We start from the raw sequence: 17,793 nt of genomic DNA on the forward strand, positions 1-17,793 counted from the left end.
GGTGTTTCTTTTGTTTTTTTCTCTGTATAGCACTTATTGATTATTATGACTTCCCTCTCTTTGTGTCATTGTTCATTCTACTAAGATTGGTGTTTGCCTTTACATACTAGTACTATTCGACAGTACTAACGTCCCTTTTGTTGGGGGCGCTACATCTTTAAATGGATGTAGGTTGTTCCATAGCAGACAGTGTTGGTCACAGCTAGTGGCGCATCCTGTTTTCAGCCGACTTGGTGAGCCCCACTTCATTTCGGGGTCCTGTATCATTGTCCATCGTGTACTTTTTATTTTGAGGTATAGCCGGAGCCTTGTTGCCGGTATTTCCATAGTACTCTTCAGTTGTATTTAGAGGCTCCATAGACAGGTTGTGGGTGGTGTTTGATATTGGAAATTAAATTAGAAATATTGGTATTTGGTAAATAAGTTTTTTATCATAACTATAAAAATTTTAATATTTTGGACATTATGATTGAAACTGCTAATGGAAACAAAATGGAAGTTGTTAATGAAAATTTACAAAGTATGATTAATGGAGTTCATCTCCTCTTTATTCATGAATTAGTTTGGGTAGAATGAAACCTAACAGACTTGCTCAGTCGGGTTTACTTTGCGCTACTCGTTTTTTGGGGCGTGACAATAACTTGGCTCCTAACTCCATTAATTCATTTGCTATGCTAGTAGATGCCTTTGTGAAAGCACACGCCAGGGCCATAAAGGTGGCCATGAGAAATTCAGACGTCTTCAAAATTAAGCAACGGAATGATGAGATGCTAAGGGAGTTCGTGTCCCGATTTCAGATGGAAAGAATGGAATTACCACCGGTCTCCGATGACTGGGCTGTTAAGGCCTCTATGTAGGGTCTAAATGAGAGGAGCTCGATCGCATCTCGACAATTGAATCAGAACATAGAATGTACAGCTGTGACATGGTCAGATGTGCACAATCGTTATCAATCAAAGATCAGGGTCGAGGACGACCAATTGGGAGCCCCCTTGGGTTCAGTTCATCCTAACAGATTCGCAGCCAAGCCCTCGAAGGATAAAGACCGAGAATCAAGATTCAACAAAGAACGGTATTAGCCATATGTCGATAGAAGGAACAACGACCCAAGCCGCAACACTCCTCGGAGCAATCGGAGAAACAATCGAGGTCAAAGTTCTCAGGGACTCATGAGTAAGAGCGGGTTCGATAAGCAAACCGACCCCTATCGACGCCCCCTTTTCCTCTAACCGTGGGGTCAGAAATCGGGTATACGACATTGGGAGGACAACTCTATTCCCTTTCGAGAATTGGGTTTGGAAGTTGAAGAGTCTCCACCTAATGATTATAGTGCATTAGGACACTTTAAGAAGGGTTTGAGATGAAGAGACCAGAGATTAGGGTAAGGGCTAGAAATTATCCCGAGGGGAAGGTGTTAGGCACCCCTCAAGATCCACTAGTGTGGTCCCGGCCATATTGCAATTGTAACTTTACAAGTAAACAATCAAGGCTCAAATAAGGATTCGCACATAAGATTGCGACCAAGTTGAAAATTTTCAAAGATAAGTAGAGAAGGCAGAAATTCATGAAAAAGAGATTTGAACAGTTTTACAAGAAGAGATGAAAGCAAGTAAAGGGAGAGGAGTCCTAAGTTTATAATTAATATGGATCACTTCAATGCAATACCCAGTGATCACTCCTCATAAGAGGGGTCGCACGTGATATTAGCGCATCGATCATCATATCCATATCTACCATTCTCACCTCGTTAAGGTGCTAAGGCGCGAAATGGTCTCGTTTACTTATTGCATGCTAATACCCGTCCCGACCTATCAGTCCCGGGGTATTAGGACTTCTAATCCTAAGAGGGAAGAAAGGGATGTGGCCTTTATGGAGTTTAAAGGATAAAATTCTAGTTTCGACATTCAAAACAAATATCAAATAAAGGGATGAGTAAACAAGCAAACAAGGCAATAAACCCCTTAAATCAGACAACACTTAGTTTAGCATGTCTTAGCATATACTGATTTGGTCTTAAGTTAAAAATTAAGCGGCGAGCGGACTGATTCAACACATATATTTAGACAGAAAGTCTGCATTAGGCAACTCGGATACAACTGTCAGAGATTAAGGTATTTCAAGCGAGTGATTTAAAAGGTACTGGTTTCAGGAAAAAGTAGTCCAATGTAGAGAAGTTTTGAAAAGAAAGTATGGACTGCGGTAAAAATAAAGCACAGAAATGGTTGTGAAAGAGTTTCAGAGATAGAAATATCTAAGGAAAGGGTAAGTTGCAACTGTTTTAAAAGACAATTTCAGGGTTTGAGTAAAACATTTAGGCAGAATGTTTAAAAGAACTGTTCAGGAAAAGATGCAGATTTGAAGAGTTTAAAAAGCATACTGGTTTACAAGAGTTTTATTGAAAGAATTACATCAAGACATTAAGGACCAGTTAACGGACTGTTACTGCTTAAACAAATCAGACAGGTTTGAGACGAAACCCTATAGGCATGGTATCTATACTTGATTTTAAGGCCTGTTAAAGAGTTGGTAAATAGATGAATGTTTAATTACCCTATAGTTTGCCTAACGCATATGCATTTCCTATAGGCATGGTTTCTATATGCAATTGATTACATGAATGTTAGAATCCTATAGGCAGGATCTCTAGTGATTTGCAATATGATTAAACGTTAAACCCTATAGGCATGGTATCTAGGTGACTAAATTAGGAACATTAAACAAACCTATAGGCAGGATTTCTAGTAAAATTTAAAGCACAAAAGACCTATAGGCATGATCTCTACCCTTTGATTTATGCAGGCAACATAAACCCCTCCCACACCCTTTACTAATATTTTCCCCGAGTTTCTTTTACAAAGTTATTAAAGAACTGGAAAAAAAAGACTAAAAATAAATACATCAAAACTACAGACAGATCCGAGGAAGCCCAATGCAACCTTAATGTCCAACACATGTGTTTCACCAAATCCAGATTCCAGTTCCAAGGCCTTCTCCTTACTCAAAATGTTTTCAAATTTCCAAGGAGTCTTAAGAACTCCAGGTAATGCTTAACACTCTGAGTAATTATAGTAGCAACAGAGTAGTGCAGAGTGGAAATACCAACCCTCAGGCATCCAAGTTCAGAGGGAGCTCAAGGGTCTCAAAGCATGGCTTACCAAAAAGGGGCAGAACTTAAGGAACTAGGAGTAAGTGTAAAGTGAGGGGAGTTGAGGGAATCAGAGCAAAGGGTAGTCATACCCAGCCATGAGTATAGGCTGGCACATCCCTGACCCTTTACTTGATCCAAACAAATAAAGAGCAGACTTTTTAAAGTCAGACTTGAGCCTGGATGGTGATTAGGACACTACCAGACTCTAGTCAAGGCTCAGCACATAAAGGGGGAAGAAGGGAATGGGACTGATTTGAGTAAGGTTCAAGAGAACCTGGTCCCAGGTCATGGATAGCAATGGGATGCTACCCTAACCTAGAACAGTACTCACACATAAGGGGTCAAAGGGAAAGGGTTCACATGGAAAGCATGTATAGAAGAACATCAAGGAAGGACAAGAAAGCATAACAGAACTTAAAGGTGCAGAAACATGAAGAAAGAACATAACAGACTAAAGTATAGCTATAGAATGCAGGCAAGCACAATATAAATATATAGTGAGGGACATGTGAAAGGGAGAAGTAAACACATAGTTTTGGAGAATGTTATTTAACTTATGGAGACATACCAGTTGCAACTTTCAAACAGCAGAACAAACAAAGCAAGAAAACAGCCAGAGAGTCCACTCAAGCCTCATCAAACACTTGAGAAAAGCAAGCAAGATTCTATAGTCTAGCCTTGGCTTTCAGCCGACTAGACACGGCAATAGTACTAATAGTGGTAAAGAGAAGAGAGCTTTTAGTGTGTGTGTGTTTTTGAACTCTATTGTTCGTGTGTTTAAAGAAAAAAGAGCAGGGTATTTATAGTTTAAAAACCAGGCAAGTAAGCAAGGCAAAGAATAATTCAGTATCAATTAGAATCAATCAGGAGAAGGGGATTCCTTTAATTAAGGAGTCCAAATTTGAACGGTAAAAGGGCAGAGTTTTATTTAAGGAAAGAAAATCAAGTAACACATTGGGCAATGAAGGGTAAATACATAAGGGAAGTTTAAAAATACACGGTTAGGTAAATAAGGTAAGAAGTAAATCAACTAGTACATAGTAAATCAAGGAATCAAGGATTTGAAATCAATAATGAACCAAGTCAGAAAAAGGTCCAAATTAGACAAAGAAAGAATCAAACAAGCTCACATAATGGTAGTCTGAAATCAATCCCCAAAATTAGGGTTAATTCGAGAGGGAAAGGTCTGACTATAAAGAGTGCATAGCTTTAAACATGCGAGGCTGGAATTAAACAAACAGAGTGGTCATGCAATCAAGAGTAGAAGAACATAGCTAGAAGAGAGTGTCAGATAGCATGAGAGAAATCAGAAGGTCTTGCAAAGCTTAGCAAGAATCAGAGAACATGAGACGAACTTAGAAATTAGGGTTTTTGAAATCAAACTAGTTTAGACAGAGGAAGCAAAACAATCGCACACAAGTGTTTTGAAAACCCCCAAAATCTAGGGTTTCCTCCATAGATTAAATGTAAAGACGAAAGCGTAGAAAATCAGGCAATGTAAACTCAGAAGATCCAAGGAACATAAACATTTCATGGAATCATAATGAAAGAAAACACAGTAAAGGAAATCACTAGCAAACCCTAGGAGGAAATACAGTAAAAGAAAAATACATAGAAACCATAGTGAAAAAACTTAGGAGTTACAGCAAAGCAAAATACGGTAAGAAATCACAGTAGAACAAGTAAAAATCAAGGAAACCCTAGGTTCGAGAAGACGAACAGTTTTGAAAGCAAAAACTTGAAATGATGTAAGAAATACTTTAAAAACCTCAGAAATAGCACGGATCTAAAGTAGATCTAGAGAGAAACAAGAAAACCTCAAAATGGCATAGGGTTTCAGAGAAACCCTAGAAAATGAGAAAGGCCTGGAAAAGGGGCTGGTCCGAGTCGAGATGGACTCATAAGGCTAAGACACGCCGGAGATGAGCCGGAGATGGCCGAAAAGGTGAAGGGAGCTCATCGGAGAGGCGAGGAGGTGGAAGGTTCCAGAGAGAGTGGGAGATAGAGAGATAGAGACGAGTGGGTGAATGAGAGGGGATTGGGGGGTCGTTAGGTTAAAAAAGGAAAGGGCAAACGGGGGCCGTTAATTAAAACAATCAACGGCCACGATTTTAAAATGGGATCCGGGCGGGTTTAAGTAATGGGTTAGGGGTCGGGTAAAAAATGGAATTGGGTCGTCGATTTGGGCTGGACTTGGCGTCAGAATTAGGATGCCCAAATAGGCTATGATTGAAAGTAATTGAGGCCATAATTGAAATAGCCAGTTTTTCCCTTTTGATTTTATAAAAATAGTGAAAGATGTTTAAAATCAAATTAAAAACAGTGAGTTAATAAATAATATGTAATATTAATTTTAAAAATATTGGGATTGATTTTTTAATAAAAAATGCTATCAAATCTGAAAGTGGGCTAAAATTGCAATTATATGCAGTTTAGTTTAAAAATATCAAATGGACTTGTAAAATTATGAAAAAAATCATGTAAATTATATTTTGGTGTAAATATGAGGATGGTAATAAATTACTCACCAAAGTGATAATTTTGGGAATAATTATTGGATTTTTGTGGTATTAAAATAGGCAGTAAATTGGTTTAAAAATCACAAAAATACCAAAACTCTTAGGTGTGCTTATATATGCACATATATGCTATTTTGAAAATATTTTGGGTATAAAATACATAGGAAAAAATTGGGTATCAACAGCTGCCCCTCTTTACCCGAGGAGGATAAAGAGTTGTCGGGTAAAGACAAGATGGCCAATTTTGACCGGAAACGGTGATTGAAAAAGAACTTTGACCGCGCTTTGGTTACTGCGCTGCCTACATATCCCTGGTTTTACAGGAATCAGGCCACATGTAGTTCAGGATCAATTGACGGAATGTGTCGATGGAGATTCGAAAAGACGGAGCGATGGTCAGATTTAAAAGGTGTTTGGAGTCGAATAGATTGCGGAGAACCGGAGCAGGATCGCTCCTGCTGAGGCGGTCGTGGGCCAGCTGGTGTACCTGCAAATGAGCAATGCGGCATATATTGTGCATAATTAAAACAAGATGCAAGTTCCCATTGGACCATGAATGTTGTCTTTGGACGGTTAGGATGACGTCCTCAGACTATGACGTCCTGGGCCATGAAGAGCATAAAAATAAAGATTCGCAGGCCATGAAATGGTGTTCTCAGGCTATGCAAGTGGTGCCTCTGAACTATGACGCCTTTGAATAAGTTGGCGATCTTTCAGCTCATGAAAAGGTGGCCATCTTTCAGCCAAATGAATGCAAAGGGTGGCGATCTTTCAGCCAAAGCGAGAATTTAAATGCAGGTGGCGATATTTCATCCGTGCAAGATAGAGACAATGCTTAGTCTTGAAAGGCAGATGAATAGCCTTATGCAGAATGTAGATGGAGACAATGCTTAGTCTCGGAAGGCAGAAAGGTAGCCTTATGCAAGATGGAGGTAGAGCTTAACCTCGAAAGGTAGATAAGTAGTCTTATGCAATGCAGAGAAATGCAGGATGGAGACAATGCTTAGTCTCGGAAGGCAGAAAAGTAGCCTTATGCAGGATGGAGGTAGAGCTTAACCTCGAAAGGCAGATAAATAGCCTTATGCAATGTAGAGAAATGCAGGATGGAGACAATGCTTAGTCTCGGAAGGCAGAAAGGTAGCCTTATGCAGATGATGATGGAGGTAGAGCTTAACCTCGAAAGGCAGATAAGCAGCCTTATGCAGATGATGATGGAGGCAGAGCTTAACCTCGGAAGGCAGAAAAGTAGTCTTATGCAGGATGGAGGTAGAGCTTAACCTCGAAAGGCAGATAAGTAGCCTTATGCAAAATGCAGATAGAGGTAGAGCTTAACCTCGAAAGGCAGAAAAGCAGCCTTATGCAAGAATGCAGATGGAGACAGAGCTTAGTCTCGAAAGGCAGAATAGTAGCCTTATGCAATGCAAAGATATGCAGATGGAGGTAGAGCGTAACCTCGGAAGGCAGATAAGGTAGCCTTATGCAAAATGCAGATGGAGACAGAGCTTAGCCTCGAAAGGCAGAAAGGTAGCCTTATGCAATGCAGGAAATGCGGATGGAGACAATGCTTAGTCTCGAAAGGCATATAAGGTAGCCTTATGCAGGTGATAATGGAGATAGAGCTTAACCTCGGAAGGCAGAAAAGTAGCCTTATACAAGAATGCAGATGGAGACAGAGCTTAGTCTCGAAAGGCAGATAAGTAGCCTTATGCAGGATGGAGGTAGAGCTTAACCTCGGAAGGTAGAAAAGTAGCCTTATGCAAAATGCAGATGGAGGTAGAGCTTAACCTCGAAAGGCAAAAAGGTAGCCTTATGCAATGCAGGGAAATGCGGATGGAGACAATGCTTAGTCTCGAAAGGCAGATAAGTTAGCCTTATGCAGGTGATGATGGAGGTAGAGCTTAACCTCGGAAGGCAGAAAAGTAGCCTTATGCAAGAATGCAGATGGAGACAGAGCTTAGTCTCGAAAGGCAGATAAGTAGCCTTATGCAGGATGGAGGTAGAGCTTAACCTCGAAAGGCAGATAAGTAGCCTTATGCAAGAATGCAGATGGAGACAGAGCTTAGTCTCGAAAGGCAGATAAGTAGCCTTATGCAGGATGGAGGTAGAGCTTAACCTCGAAAGGCAGATAAGTAGCCTTATGCAAGAATGCAGATGGAGACAGAGCTTAGTCTCGAAAGGCAGATAAGTAGCCTTATGCAGGATGGAGGTAGAGCTTAACCTCGAAAGGCAGATAAGTAGCCTTATGCAAGAATGCAGATGGAGACAGAGCTTAGTCTCGAAAGGCAGATAAGTAGCCTTATGCAGGATGGAGGTAGAGCTTAACCTCGAAAGGCAGATAAGTAGCCTTATGCAAGAATGCAGATGGAGACAGAGCTTAGTCTCGAAAGGCAGATAAGTAGCCTTATGCAGGATGGAGGTAGAGCTTAACCTCGAAAGGCAGATAAGTAGCCTTATGCAAGAATGCAGATGGAGACAGAGCTTAGTCTCGAAAGGCAGATAAGTAGCCTTATGCAGGATGGAGGTAGAGCTTAACCTCGAAAGGCAGATAAGTAGCCTTATGCAAGAATGCAGATGGAGACAGAGCTTAGTCTCGAAAGGCAGATAAGTAGCCTTATGCAGGATGGAGGTAGAGCTTAACCTCGAAAGGCAGATAAGTAGCCTTATGCAAGAATGCAGATGGAGACAGAGCTTAGTCTCGAAAGGCAGATAAGTAGCCTTATGCAGGATGGAGGTAGAGCTTAACCTCGAAAGGCAGATAAGTAGCCTTATGCAAGAATGCAGATGGAGACAGAGCTTAGTCTCGAAAGGCAGATAAGTAGCCTTATACAGGATGGAGGTAGAGCTTAACCTCGAAAGGCAGATAAGTAGCCTTATGCAAGAATGCAAATGGAGATAGAGCTTAGTCTCGAAAGGCAGAAAGTAGCCTTATGCAGTGCAGGAATGTAAAAAAGTAAATAGTAGTAATTTTCTTAGCTGATAGGCGGTTGCGATATCATGACTGCTGGGGAATGTTGGGTATAGATAGTAGACCTTTGTGAGTTAAGTGATTGTTTCGAGGGTTTCGACTTTGAAGAGTGAATGCGTTTTGCATTGCGATCTGAGTTCCTACATCCAAAAAATAATCGTGAGTTCTGTAGAGGGGAGGTTAGTTCGTATCCTCTAGCTCTTGGCGTAGTGTATCACGGGGGTAGCGTCGCTAAACGATGGTGATGCAAATGATATTTGTGCATGACTTAGTAAATGCAAGTATATATATATAAAAAATGATTTTATTTTGGATGAACCAACAACTGCAACGTGGTTCAAGACGCGGCGACCTTGCTTGCTCCGGAATTTTGAGGGTCCTCCTCAAAATTCTGCCCCAATTTACTGGGCTGGGGCTGCTGACGGCTGTGTTGGATAACTGAACGCGGAATGATTCCAGAATTTTGAGGGCCCTCCTCAAAATTTTGCACCAGTTTATCGTGTTGGTGCTGCTGAAAAGACTGAAAAACTTACTTCGGAATTTTGAGGGTCCTCCTCAAAATTCTGCTCCAGTTCCAATTGCGGGGGGAAGATGGAATTTTTATTAAAATGTGACCGAACCCATAGGGTTGCCTACGTATCCCCTCTTAAACGGGAATCAGGTTAGGCGTAGTTCAAATTACATCATAAAGAAAAGCATACGATCAAATGTAGTGTCTCTTTACTGCGTCTGAGTTGATCGGCTTCGGCCAGACTTCTCCGTCCATTTCTGCAAGAATAAGGGCTCCTCTGGTTAGAACTCGGTGAACCATGTATGGACCCTGCCAATTGGGAGAGAATTTTCCTTTGGCTTCGTCTTGATGTGGAAATATCTTCTTCAACACCAGCTGTCCAGGTGTAAACTTCCTTGGTTTAACTCTCTTGTTGAAGGCTCTGGACATTCTGTTCTGGTATAACTGACCATGACAAACTGCATTCATCCTCTTTCCATCTATGAGGGCTAACTGCTCGTAGCGACCTTTTACCCATTCTGTGTCATCTAACTCGGCTTCTTGTATGATCCTTAATGATGGAATTTCTACCTCAGCGGGAATGGCTGCCTCTGTACCATAAACCAGCATGTAGGGAGTTGCCTCGGTTGATGTGCAGACTATGGTACGATAACCCAATAAGGCGAATGACAACTTCGCATGCCATTGTTTGTGCCTCTCGATCATCTTCCTTAGTATCTTCTTGATGTTTTTGTTGGCCGCTTCTACGGCTCCATTCATCTGCGGTCTATAAGCCGTAGAGTTCTTGTGTCTGATCTTGAAAGTCTCACACATTGTTTTCATCAGGTCGATGTTAAGATTGGAACCGTTGTCGGTGATGATTGACTCTGGAATTCCGAATCAACAAACAATACGGTCGCGGACGAAATCTTCTATCGCCTTCTTGGTAACTGCTTTGTATGATGCTGCTTCAACCCATTTAGTAAAATAATCAATTGCTACCAAGATGAACCTGTGCCCGTTTGACGCGGTAGGCTCGATTGGACCAATAACATCCATTCCCCAAGCGGTGAACGATCATGGTAAGCTTGTTGCATTAAGCTCATTTGGAGGCACTTTTATCATATCTGTATGTATCTGACAGCGATGGCACTTTCGGACATACTGGATGCAGTCTGTTTCCATAGTCATCCAGAAATATCCTGCTCGGAGTATCTTCTTTGCTAAAACAAAACCATTCATGTGCGGTCCGCAGGTCCCTGAATGTACTTCCTCCAATACCTTGGTTGCTTCCCTTGCATCGACACACCTTAGTAAACCCAAATCAGGAGTCCTCTTGTACAGGATTCCTCCGCTGTGAAAGAAATTATTGGATAGTCTCCGAAGCGTGCGTTTCTGGGTAGCATTGGCAAGCTCTGGATATTCTCCTGTGGTCAAATACTCTTTGATGTCGTGGAACCATGGTTTCCCGTCATCTTCTTCTTCAACATGAGCACAATAAGCTGGTTGGTCATGAATATTGACCTGGATGGGGTCAATGAAATTCGTATCTGGATGCTGAATCATAGATGACAAAGTGGCAAGTGCATCGGCGAACTCATTTTGTACCCTGGGAACATGCTGGAATTCTGTCTTTCTGAACCTCTTTCTCAATTCCTGTATGTGATGCAGATAAGGGAGTATCTTCGGATTCTTGGTTGCCCATTCTTCTCGAACCTGATGTATGAGTAGGTCCGAGTCTACTAGTAACTCCTGAATGTTCATATCAATGGCCAGTTTAATCCCTAGAATGCAGGCTTCATATTCGGCCATGTTGTTGGTGCATGGGAACCTGAGCTTGGCGGATACCGGGTAATGCTGACCGGTTTCTGATACCATGACTGCTCCTATGCCAACTCCTTTGAAATTTGCAGCTCCGTTGAAAAACAACCTCCAACCATCATAGGATTCTGCAATATCTTCTCCTATGAAAGATACCTCTTCATCGGGAAAATACGTTTTTAGGGGCTCGTATTCATCGTCTATGGGATTCTCGGTGAGATGGTCTGCTAAGGCTTGCCCTTTGATTGCTTTCTGGGTTATGTAAACAATGTCGAATTCACTTAGCAGGATTTGCCACTTGGCGAGCTTGCTAGTGGGCATGGGCTTCTGGAAGATATACTTTAGAGGGTCCATTCTGGATATGAGATAAGTAGTGTAAGCACATAATAATGCCTCAACTTCTGCGCGACCCAAGTTAGAGCACAACAAGTGCATTCTAAAAGAGAATATCGGGCCTCGTACGGTGTGAACTTCTTACTGAGATAGTAGATGGCTTGGTCCTTTCTCCCTGTTTCATCATGTTGTCCTAAAACACAACCGAATGCTCTATCCGATACTGCAAGGTAAAGCAATAGGGGTCTTACTGGCTCAGGTGGAACCAAGACCGATGGTGTTGATAGGTATTCCTTGATTCTATCAAAAGCTTTCTGACAGTAATCAGTCCATTTGGTAGCAGCGTCCTTCTTCAACATTTTGAAGATAGGTTCACAAATGACCGTGGATTGAGCTATGAATCGGCTGATATAGTTGAGTCTTCCCAGGAAACTCATCACGTCCTTCTTGTTCTTTGGTGGTGGCAATTCTTGGATAGCTTTGACCTTCGATAGATCCAATTCTATTCCTCGACGGCTCACGATGAAACCCAATAATTTTCCAGCAGGAACCCCTAATGCACACTTGGCAGGATTCAGTTTCAGATTGTACCTCCTCAGTCTGTTGAAGAACTTTCTTAGACTTGCCATGTGATCCCTGGCTTTCTTGGATTTGATGATGACGTCATCCACATATACCCCGATCTCCTTGTGTACCATGTCATGAAAGATGGTAGTCATGGCTCTTATATAGGCGGCACCAACATTCTTCAAACCGAATGGCATCATTTTGTAACAATACCCCACGGCGTGATGAAAGCCGTTTTCTCTGCATCTTCCTCATCCATCCATATCTGATGATACCCAGCGAAACAATCAACAAAATACTACAACTCATGCTTGGCGCAGTTGTCGATAAGAATGTGTATGTTAGGTAAGGGGAAGTCGTCTTTGGGGCTGGCCCGATTAAGATCCCGGTAGTCAACACAAACTCTAACTTTCCCATCCTTTTTTGGCACTGGCACGATGTTGGCTAACCATGTTGGATACTCTACTACCCTGAGAACCTTGGCTTTGACTTGCTTGGTAACCTCTTCTTTGATTTTCAAACTCATGTCGGGTTTGAATTTCCTGAGCTTCTACTTTACCGGCAGGCAGGTTGGGTCTGTTGGCAGTTTGTGAGCTACAATAGATGTGCTGAGACCAGTCATATCATCATATGACCAGGCGAATATGTCTTCATATTCCTTTAGGAGCTCCGTGTACTCTTTCTTTTCTGATGGTGACAAGTGAACACTGATGCGCGTTTCTTTGACATTCTCTGCATCTCCCAGATTAATGACCTCAATTTCATCCAAATTAGACTTAGGCCTATTTTCAAAATTCTCAACTCCTCTAACGACCTCTTCTGGTATACCATCCTCTTCAGAGTCCGTATCCGTTTGTTGCGTTGTCTCGTTGCAAGTCACAATCATTGGTTCATCATCAAGGCAAGTAATAGTAATGCTGTGTAAAATGAAGTGAATGATAGAAAAAATAATAAGAGAGAATGCTTCGATTGAATTCATAATTGTTTTGAATATCAGAGCTCTTTTCAAAATTAAAAGACAATGCGGAAATAAAATCAGCTAGTAAGAGGTAAAAACGTGATGCATTGTGCTTTTGTTTAGCCTTGCTACCCCGAAGCTTTCCGGGCCCTGGTGGATCTGATTGACCAATTGTTGAGGCGCTCTCCTCGGTTCACAACTTGTATAGAAGGGCCTTCCTCCCTTTCCTCCTCGAAAATAACACATCAGCCCACTTTCTGGCGCTTGAATCTCCCATTCTACCTTTGTTCTTGTTCCGGATAGGACTCGGAAGAGGAGGAGGTGGAGGGCCCTTGGATCTTTTACTGTATGATGATGGTGCCAGAATGCACGAACTAACCTTTGGGGAGGGGAATAATAAAAGAAAAGAAAAACAAAAAAAGGTGACAAGTTAGTGCGGGTTATGAGGAAAAATGTTGCAGTATTTAAACACATTGTGCAAGAATATTAATCGCGTCCTAATTTGGGTGCCTCATTGTTCCCGAGGTAGGCCTAGCGACAAGTTAATTTGGAGAACTTATAATGCTAAATGCCTCATTTTATTGACAAAAATAAGACGAATCCCAAAACGACACTAAAATAGCGAAAAGTAAAATGTCACTAATGGCCATTGGCCTTATTACATTAAAAGCGAAAAGAAAGACTCCTAACTACTTGGTCCCAGAAGGACCTTCTTCAGGTTGAATGTTCTCTTTGATCAAGTTCTCCAGCTCGCGCAGATTTTCCAGTAAAAATGCTATCGCCAGACGTTCTCCTTTGCCTTCCTCAGCATTTTGACAGTCGATGACTTTTTTCCTCACTTTCCCTTCCAATTCCAGCAAGTTGTACTCCAGGTATTCTAGCTTCTCACTAGCCTTGGTGACTCTCTCTTTCCATTCATTGATTCGGTTGCTCGATGGGAGGTTTCTCCACCAAGTCTGTAAGAGTGAAGGTATGTTTACCATACCGAAGTCAAGAACTTTGTCATTCATTTTCTGCAAAACAAAAGGGTTAAGACCTCACCCCCACCGGACTCGACTATTTAATACCAATAATCAACATAAAAAGCATTTAGTTCTCCAAATAAATGCACAGAACATGTAGGTGTCCGTTTGGGTTTCAGGGAAACCCGATGGACTTTGGACAAGGCTATCTTAATGAGTCATTATGTGGACAACATGACTGACTCGGCTATGTTTGACCATGATGCATGCACAGTTAGACAGAGTAATGTTTCTATTGGGGTGTTAGACAGGTACCCTTGAGCAGACAACTCAAGAGGGAAACACACGGAACCGTCGATTGCACCACTGATCGACTGGTTTTACCGCAAATACGCCTTTGCCGAATTTAAAGGGTGATAATATTGGAAGAGCGCAACCACTCATTATAAGCGTTGCTATGGTGTTTGTTTGGCACGAGTAAAGTATGATGTTGAAGATGCAGTTTACAAGAATGAAACAAGTTGACATGTATTTCCACGTTCATAAGATAAATGATTACAATAATTGTAGTAATTACAACAGCATTGAAATAAAGCAATAAAGGAAAGCAGCTAAAGGAAAGAAAAAACATGAAGAGCCAAGTCAGTTTCGTAGTGAAAGAATAAAAGACAGTAAATAAAGCAATTAATGAGATAGTAAAGTCACAAGCGACATGCAATGGTAAAAGCCTAAAGAAAATCCCCATCAGAGTCGCCATGCTGTCGACGCCCCCTTTTCCTCTAACCGTGGGGTCAGAAATCGGGTATACGACATTGGGAGGACAACTCTATTCCCTTTCGAGAATTGGGTTTGGAAGTTGAAGAGTCGCCACCTAATGATTATAGTGCATTAGGACACTTTAAGAAGGGTTTGAGATGAAGAGACCAGAGATTAGGGTAAGGGCTAGAAATTATCCCGAGGGGAAGGTGTTAGGCACCCCTCAAGATCCACTAGTGTGGTTCCCGGCCATGTTGCAATTGTGACTTTACAAGTAAACAATCAAGGCTCAAATAAGGATTCGCACATAAGATTGCGACCAAGTTGAAAATTTTCAAAGATAAGTAGAGAAGGCAGAAATTCATGAAAAAGAGATTTGAACAGTTTTACAAGAAGAGATGAAAGCAAGTAAAGGGAGAGGAGTCCTAAGTTTATAATTAATATGGATCACTTCAATGCAATACCCAGCGATCACTCCTCATAAGAGGGGTCGCACGTGATATTAGCGCATCGGTCATCATATCCATATCTACCATTCCCACCCCGTTAAGGTGCTAAGGCGCGAAATGGTCTCGTTTACTTATTGCATGCTAATACCCGTCCCGACCTATCAGTCCCGGGGTATTAGGAGTTCTAATCCTAAGAGGGAAGAAAGGGATGGGGCCTTTATGGAGTTTAAAGGATAAAGTTCTAGTTTCGACATTCAAACCAAATATCAAATAAAGGTATGAGTAAACAAGCAAACAAGGCAATAAACCCCTTAAATCAGACAACACTTAGTTTAGCATGTCTTAGTATATACTGATTTGGTCTTAAGTTAAAAATTAAGCGGCGAGCGGACTGGTTCAACACATATATTTAGACAGAAAGTCTGCATTAGGCAACTCGGATACAACTGTCAGAGATTAAGGTATTTCAAGCGAGTGATTTAAAAGGTACTGGTTTCAGGAAAAAGTAGTCCAATGTAGAGAAGTTTTGAAAAGAAAGTATGGACTGCGGTAAAAATAAAGCACAGAAATGGTTGTGAAAGAGTTTCAGAGATAGAAATATCTAAGGAAAGGGTAAGTTGCAACTGTTTTAAAAGACAATTTCAGGGTTTGAGTAAAACATTTAGGCAGAATGTTTAAAAGAACTGTTCAGGAAAAGATGCAAATTTGAAGAGTTTAAAAAGCATACTGGTTTACAAGAGTTTTATTGAAAGCATTACATCAAGACATTAAGGACCAGTTAACGGATTGTTACTGCTTAAACAAATCAGACAGGTTTGAGACGAAACCCTATAGGCATGGTATCTATACTTGATTTTAAGGCCTGTTAAAGAGTTGGTAAATAGATGAATGTTTAATTACCCTATAGTTTGCCTAACGCATATGTATTTCCTATAGGCATGGTTTCTATATGCAATTGATTACATGAATGTTAGAATCCTATAGGCAGGGTCTCTAGTGATTTGCAATATGATTAAACGTTAAACCTTATAGGCATGGTATCTAGGTGACTGGATTAGGAACATTAAACAAACCTATAGGCAGGATTTCTAGTAAAATTTAAAGCACAAAAGACCTATAGGCATGATCTCTATCCTTTGATTTATGCAGGCAACATAAACCCCTCCCACACCCTTTACTAATATTTTTCCCGAGTTTCTTTTACAAAGTTATTACAGAAGTGGAAGGAAAAGACTAAAAATAAATACATCAAAACTACAGACAGATCCGAGGAAGCCCAATGCAACCTTAATGTCCAACATATGTGTTTCACCAAATCCAGATTCCAGTTCCAAGGCCTTCTCCTTACTCAGAATGTTTTCAAAGTTCCAAGGAGTTTTAAGAACTCCGGGCAATGCTTAACACTCTGAGTAATTATAATAGCAACAGAGTAGTGCAGTGTGGAAATACCAGCCCTCAGGCATCCAAGTTCAGAGGGAGCTCAAGGGTCTCAAAGCATGGCTTACCAAAAAGGGGCAGAACTTAAGGAACTAGGAGTAAGTGTAAAGTGAGGGGAGTTGAGGGAATCAGAGCAAAGGGTGGTCATACCCAGCCATGAGTATAGGCTGGCACATCCCTGACCCTTTACTTGATCCAAACAAATAAAGAGTAGACTTTTTAAAGTCAGACTTAAGCCTGGATGGTGATTAGGACACTACTAGACTCTAGTCAAGGCTCAGCACATAAAGAGGGAAGAAGGGAATAGGACTGATTTGAGTAAGGTTCAAGAGAACCTGGTCCCAAGGTCATGGATAGCAATGGGATGCTACCCTAACCTAGAACAGTACTCACACATAAGGGGTCAAAGGGAAAGGGTTCACATGGAAAGCATGTATAGAAGAACATCAAGGAAGGACAAGAAAGCATAACAGAACTTAAAGGTGCAGAAACATGAAGAAAGAACATAATAGACTAAAGTATAGCTATAGAATGCAGGCAAGCACAATACAAATGTATAGTGAGGGACATATGAAAGGGAGAAGTAAACACATAGTTTTGGAAAATGTTATTTAACTTATGGAGACATACCAGTTGCAACTTTCAAACAGCAGAACAAACAAAGCAAGAAAACAGCCAGAGAGTCCACTCAAGCCTCAGCAAACACTTGAGAAAAGCAAACAAGATTCTATAGTCTAGCCTTGGCTTTCAGCCGACTAGACACAGCAGTAGTACTAATAGTGGTAAAGAGAAGAGAGCTTTTAGTGTGTGTGTGTTTTTGAACTCTATTGTTCGTGTGTTTAAAGAAAAAAGAGCAGGGTATTTATAGTTTAAAAACCAGGCAAGTAAGCAAGGCAAAGAATAATTCAGTATCAATTAGAATCAATCAGGAGAAAGGGATTCCTTTAATTAAGGAGTCCAAATTTGAACGGTAAAAGGGCAGAGTTTTATTTAAGGAAAGAAAATCAAGTAACACATTGGGCAATGAAGGGTAAATACATAAGGAAAGTTTAAAAATACACGGTTAGGTAAATAAGGTAAGAAGTAAATCAACTAGTACATGGTAAATCAAGGAATCAAGGATTCGAAATCAATAATGAACCAAGTCAGAAAAAGGTCCAAATTAGACAAAGAAAGAATCAAACAAGCTCACATAATGGTAGTCTGAAATCAATCCCCAAAATTAGGGTTATTTCGAGAGGGAAAGGTTTGACTATAAAGAGTGCATAGCTTTAAACATGCGAGGCTGGAATTAAACAAACAGAGTGGTCATGCAATCAAGAGTAGAAGAACATAACTAGAAGAGAGTGTCAGATAGCATGAGAGAAATCAGAAGGTCTTGCAAAGCT

This window comes from Nicotiana tabacum, unplaced genomic scaffold, assembly GCF_000715075.1.
Source record: "Nicotiana tabacum cultivar K326 unplaced genomic scaffold, ASM71507v2 Un00020, whole genome shotgun sequence".
Lineage (NCBI taxonomy): Eukaryota > Viridiplantae > Streptophyta > Magnoliopsida > Solanales > Solanaceae > Nicotiana > Nicotiana tabacum.